Source organism: Bos taurus, chromosome 14 (assembly GCF_002263795.3).
Source record: "Bos taurus isolate L1 Dominette 01449 registration number 42190680 breed Hereford chromosome 14, ARS-UCD2.0, whole genome shotgun sequence".
NCBI lineage: Eukaryota > Metazoa > Chordata > Mammalia > Artiodactyla > Bovidae > Bos > Bos taurus.
This window is the reverse complement of record NC_037341.1, coordinates 23,814,894-23,820,460: the sequence shown is the minus strand read 5'-3', so window position 1 is coordinate 23,820,460 and position 5,567 is coordinate 23,814,894. Positions and strand designations below refer to the sequence as shown.

Sequence of the window (5,567 nt, the reverse complement as noted above, 5' to 3'; positions counted from 1 at the left end):
TACAGGCTTTATTTGTTTTAGAAACCACTTTGACAAAAGACTTTCCCATGGTAGTATTTAAAACCACAGGAATTTGACCCTATGCCAAAAATATTAAACATAATTAGAGTAGCTCTTACATGTTTAGTATTGGGCCAAGAACATTTTTTCCCCAAGGGTATTTTGACTGGAATGCCCTTCTGCACAAAAGTCATTGACACTAACGTTTTATCTGATATACTCAAAATCATTTCAATTATTAATTCCTTATTAAGACTTCCTTTTAGGGTGGGCTTTACATAAATTATCCTACATGTAACTTATGAATAATTCATAGATAAGGAATATTTCAACAAGTGAAAAAATGAGATCAAACGGTGTTTTAGAAAGGATGATTTGTTACATTAGAGTCTATAAATTTGAAGTGTGTTAAGTGGCATTAATTTTATCTATATATGCCATGTACAGTTGGCTTCAGTCATGAAAAGCCAAAGTCGTTTTAGTTTTGAAGACTTGATAAAATCATCACAGATTAGTTTTATATTTTTATGTACTTATGTGACCTGAATTCCAATTTATTTACATGCTAATTTTATTGTTATTCCATTTTGTATTTATTTTACTGGGTTTCTCCTCCTTGGCTTCCCATGTGCTGCAGGTGGTAAAATTTCTGCCTGCCAATGCAGGAGACACAAGAGACAAGGTTAGATCCCTGGGTTGGGAAGATCCCCTGGAAGAGGAAATGGCAACCCACTCCAATATTCTTGCCTGGGAAATCCCATGGACAGAGGAGCCTGGTGAACTTCAGTCCATGGGGTTGCAAAGAGTCTGACACAACTGAGCACACACACACACTCCCCAAATGCTTGTCAATAGGCATCATGAAGTTGGAAAATTCTGATTAGATTCTTCAAAGAAGCTCCTAACTTTAGTCCTTTACCCTAGATCTCGAAGAGCTGCTGAGCAGTTGCTAAGGGAACTCCTGTATCAGGAGCATCCATTGATCAACAGCTTACCTGCTGGATCAGAAGATTCTGGGCAGAGACACATACAACAGCTTTTTTCACTCGATTTCCTAATCCTATTGGAGATGATGCTACAAGAAACTCACATTAAAGCGCCCTCTCACTGTTTAGTCTCTAAGTCATGTCCCACTCTTTTGCGAATGGACTGTAGCCCATCAGGCTTCTCTGTCCATGGTATTTTCTACGCAAGAATACTGGAGTGGGTTGCCATTTCCTTCTCCAGGGGATCTTCCCAACCCATGGATCTCCTGCAGTGGCAGGCAGATTCTTTATCACTAGGCCACCAGGGAAGCCCATTAAATGGCACATCTGAGGTTTATTTAAGATTTTGAAGAATTTGATTTCTTTCATTATCTGAAAAGAAGATGCAAGTTTTTCTCACTTATGAAGATTGGTCCAGCCAGTGGGCACTTAGGTGGGCTAACTGCATTACAGTTGCTTCTGGTAGCTTGTGGGCAGCAAAGCAAACATAACGATTTTCCATCACAGAAGGCAGTGGTTGTGCCTCAGGGGAAAACGCAGATCAGAAGATCAGCTCCTCACAGCTCTCTACTTTTTAAATCATTGCCCAATTCCGAGGCAGCCCAGAAACAGAAATGATCAGCATGGAAGCTTTCTGACGTATGTCCTAGTCCCCAGATAATAGCTGTTATCTGTTTTGCAGGAAATCAAAGTTGCCCTTTAATTTCCCCTCTGGATAATACACTGATATATTTTTATCCTATAGCTTATCAGAGAATATTAATCAATTGCTGACATACATGATGACTTCAGAAGCATAAAACTCAATATATATGTAAAAGAAGGTACCAGGACTTCCCTGGTGGCCCAGTGGCCAAGACTCCAAGCTCTCAATGCAGGTGACCTGGGTTTGATCTGTATTTTTGCCTGGAGAATTCCATGGACAGAGGAGCCTGGCAGACTATAGTTCATGGGTTCACAAAGAGTCCGACAAAATCGAGTGACTAACACTTTTACTCTCAATTTTTTTTCCACTTTACAGAAAACTAGGTCCCACATCCCACAGCTAAGACCTCAGTTCAGTTCAGTTCAGCCGCTCAGTCATGTCCAACTCTTTGCGACCCCATGAATCACAGCACGCCAGGCCTCCCTGTCCATCACCAACTCCCGGAGTTCACTCAGACTCATGTCCATCAAGTCGGTGATGCCATCCAGCCATCTCATCCTCTGTCATCCCCTTCTCTTCCTGCCCCCAATCCCTCCCAGCATCAGAGTCTTTTCCAATGAGTCAACTCTTCGCATGAGGTGGCCAAAGTACTGGAGTTTCAGCTTTAGCATCATTCCTTCCAAAGAAATCCCAGGGCTGATCTCCTTCAGAATGGACTGGTTGCATCTCCTTGCAGTCCAAGGGACTCTCAAGAGTCTTCTGCAACACTACAGTTCAAAAGTATCAATTCTTCGGCGCTCAGCCTTCTTCACAGTCCAACTCTCACATCCATACATGACCACAGGAAAAACTATAGCCTTGAATAGATGGACCTTTTTTGGCAAAGTAATGTCTCTGCTTTTGAATATGCTATTTAGGTTGGTCATAAGTTTCCTTCCAAGGAGTAAGCGTCTTTTAATTTCATGGCTGCAGTCACCATCTGCAGTGATTTTGGAGCCCCCCAAAATAAAGTCTGACACTGTTTCCACTATTTCCACTGTTTACCCATCTATTTGCCATGAAGTGATGGGACCAGATGCCATGATCTTCGTTTTCTGAATGTTGAACTTTAAGCCAACTTTTTCACTCTCCCCTTTCACTTTCATCAAGAGGCTCTTTAGTTCCTCTTCAGTTTCTGCCATAAGGGTGGTGTCATCTGCATATCTGAGGTGATTGATATTTCTCCCGGCAATCTTGATTCCAGCTTGTGTTTCTTCCAGTCCAGCGTTTCTCATGATGTACTCTGCATATAAGTTAAATAAGCGGGGTGACAATATACAGCCTTGACGTACTCCTTTTCCTATTTGCAACCAGTCTGTTGTTCCATATACAGTTCTAACTGTTGCTTCCTGACCTGCATACAGATTTCTCAAGAGGCAGGTCAGGTGGTCTGGTATTCCCATCTCTTAGCACAGCCAAATAAATAAAAAATAAAATAAAAGGAGTTACCTGGTGGATAAAGAAACTTTCCTAAGTTGTGAGTTGCTTTTTCAAGGCAAAGTGAAATAAAGATAAAGAAAAAAAAATTCCCCAATGCATATGAATACTATCAGGTTGAGAATGTGACTCTCTATTTTATAGTAGTTTCCCACAGAGAAAACTCATCATGTAATTCAAATTCTTCCACTTTCACCCCAGGAAAATATTTATGTTATACCCACTCAATTTTCATGAAAAATGTGTAACTCTTTGTTGCAAAGCATGAAGGAAAGTGAAGACGGACACTTTTATTTTGAAAGAGGGCACCAAGACAGCCTAGTGCCAAATTATTTCACATCTTATTTCACAAGAAGTCCTGTCTTCAGACTTCTTGAAGTGCCAGTGTGTTAATGAAATATACCCTGTCTGCAGAATGAATGGTGTCCTTACCTTGAAATATCATGAAACTCAACCTTTACCTGGCATTGCTGAAGAATTTACCATCCGAAAGAGAGAATCTCACAAGTATCACCGAATTTTGATTCCATTTTCCTTTCTCTTTTCATCTCAATTCCTTCCTCTATGAAATTGAGTTGACTTATAATTTTCCTGCCAAGGCCTATATCTTTCAACTTCCAATGTCTCGGGCCCATAATTCCATTTGATCAAGTGATTCCCAGCTTCTAAATGTTCCGAATCACCTGTTATAAATTGACAGTTCAGAATTTGAGATGGATTTGCAGAGAGAAATAGTGTAATCAAGTGGTGCTTATTTTTCTCAACATACATTGATGACTCTTAATGTGTGAGAGTGTACAGTACTATTTAAGGTGCCCAAGAAGCTAAGTTGACAGCTGTTCCTGGAGTTTCTCCAGTTCTAGTTGAAGAATGACGCCCTGTCCAGTAGCCTCTGTGACAGCAGAAGCTGGTCCCCTGGATCCCTCCACCTCTAAGACATTGATTGTGGCTCTCAAGGAAGAAGTTGGGCTATTTGGCAGGTGCACACAAACCTCCAGGGAATCCCACTGGTGAAGGTGAGCTGGGAGGAGTATAAGGACAGGACTGGGATCCTGGCTAGAGTAACCCAGTTTGCCATCCCCCTTTCCTGCCATTCCAGCTTGCTTTTGTCCTGCAAGAGTCTCTGGAAGGACAGGGTGAGTCCTCTGGCCAGAACAGGTTCTGCTCGTGCCTTCTGACCATGAACCTTCATCAGTAATGGGCTTCTCCAGGCGCTCAGCAAGTAAATAATCTGCCTGCATTGCAGGAGACTAGGGTTCGATCCCGGGGTCAGGAAGATCCCCTGGAGAAGGAAATGGCAATCCACTCCAGTATTCTTGCCTGGGAAATCCCATGGATGGAGGACCCTGGTGGGTTTTAGTCCACGGGGTCACAAAGAATTGAACATGACTGAGCGACTAACACACACTTTCACGCAGGCAGAAAGCTATTCATAAATAGAATACATTCAAATGCTTTCAAGTTAAAAGTTCCATCAGCCTTTTAGGCTTGCCCTCCAGTCTCATGCCTGAGCATATCTTAGCTGTTTGGAAATTATTGACAGCTACCTTTCAGAACAAGTGTTTTGACTTCAAGAGGCATACAAAGAACAAAGAACTTGACATCAAAATGCCACATTGCAAAATGAAGTCAAGTGTGGGGAAGAGAAATCTAATTTTGATTTAGATTATTGAATATACAAAAAAGTACAGCCCTAATTATCTACTCCTCTCCTAAGGAGCAAACTTTTTTTTCTTTTTTGGGGGGATGGTTTAAAAACATGAAACACTTCATGAATTTGGGAGTCATACTGCTGCAAAGGCCATGCTAATCTCTGTATCATTCCAATTTTAGTATATATGTTGCAATTTTTTTTTCATTTTTTTTTTTTTTTTTTGGCAACATCCTGCAGTATACAGGATCTTAGTTCCCTGACCATGGATCAAACCAGCAACCCCTGCACTGGAAATTTGGAGTCTTCCCTTCTCCAAGGGATCTTCCCAACTCAGGGATCGAACCTAAGTCTCCTGCACTGCAAGTGGATTCCTTACTGTCTGATCACCAAATGAGGCAGCTCTCTCCTCTCTCCCATGTATTTGTTTATTTTATCATTTCTCTCTTAAAAAAAAATGTATTTATTTACTGTTTAGCGGTGAGGGGGCTTATTTGCGATTTGAGGGATCTTCATCATGACATGTGGACTCTAAGCTGAGGCATGCATGTGGGATTTAGTTCCCTGACCAGGCATCAAACCCAGGCCCTCTTTAACTGGGAGCATGGAGTCTTACTGACTGGAACGCCAGAGAAATCCCTTCAGTTTGGATCGTGTACATTTGTTTCAGATGTTGGGCCCTATGTGAACTTAGTTTAAGCGGCCTAAGATTCAACCCCAAACTCTGAATGGAGCACAGAGTGCCCTGAAGTATGTGTGGGAGCCCCAGGGGGCCTGATGATGCATTAGTGGGAGGGGGCTTAGTCAC

General features: G+C 41.8%; 1 non-coding gene across 1 annotated transcript; it reads right to left on the bottom strand.

The window, feature by feature from the left end:
• Positions 1 to 4,861: 4,861 nt before the first annotated feature.
• LOC112449660 (U6 spliceosomal RNA) lies at positions 4,862 to 4,967 on the bottom strand. The gene has a single exon (XR_003038257.1). It is a non-coding gene; the product is annotated as a U6 spliceosomal RNA (small nuclear RNA).
• Between the last annotated feature and the right edge of the window lie 600 nt (positions 4,968 to 5,567).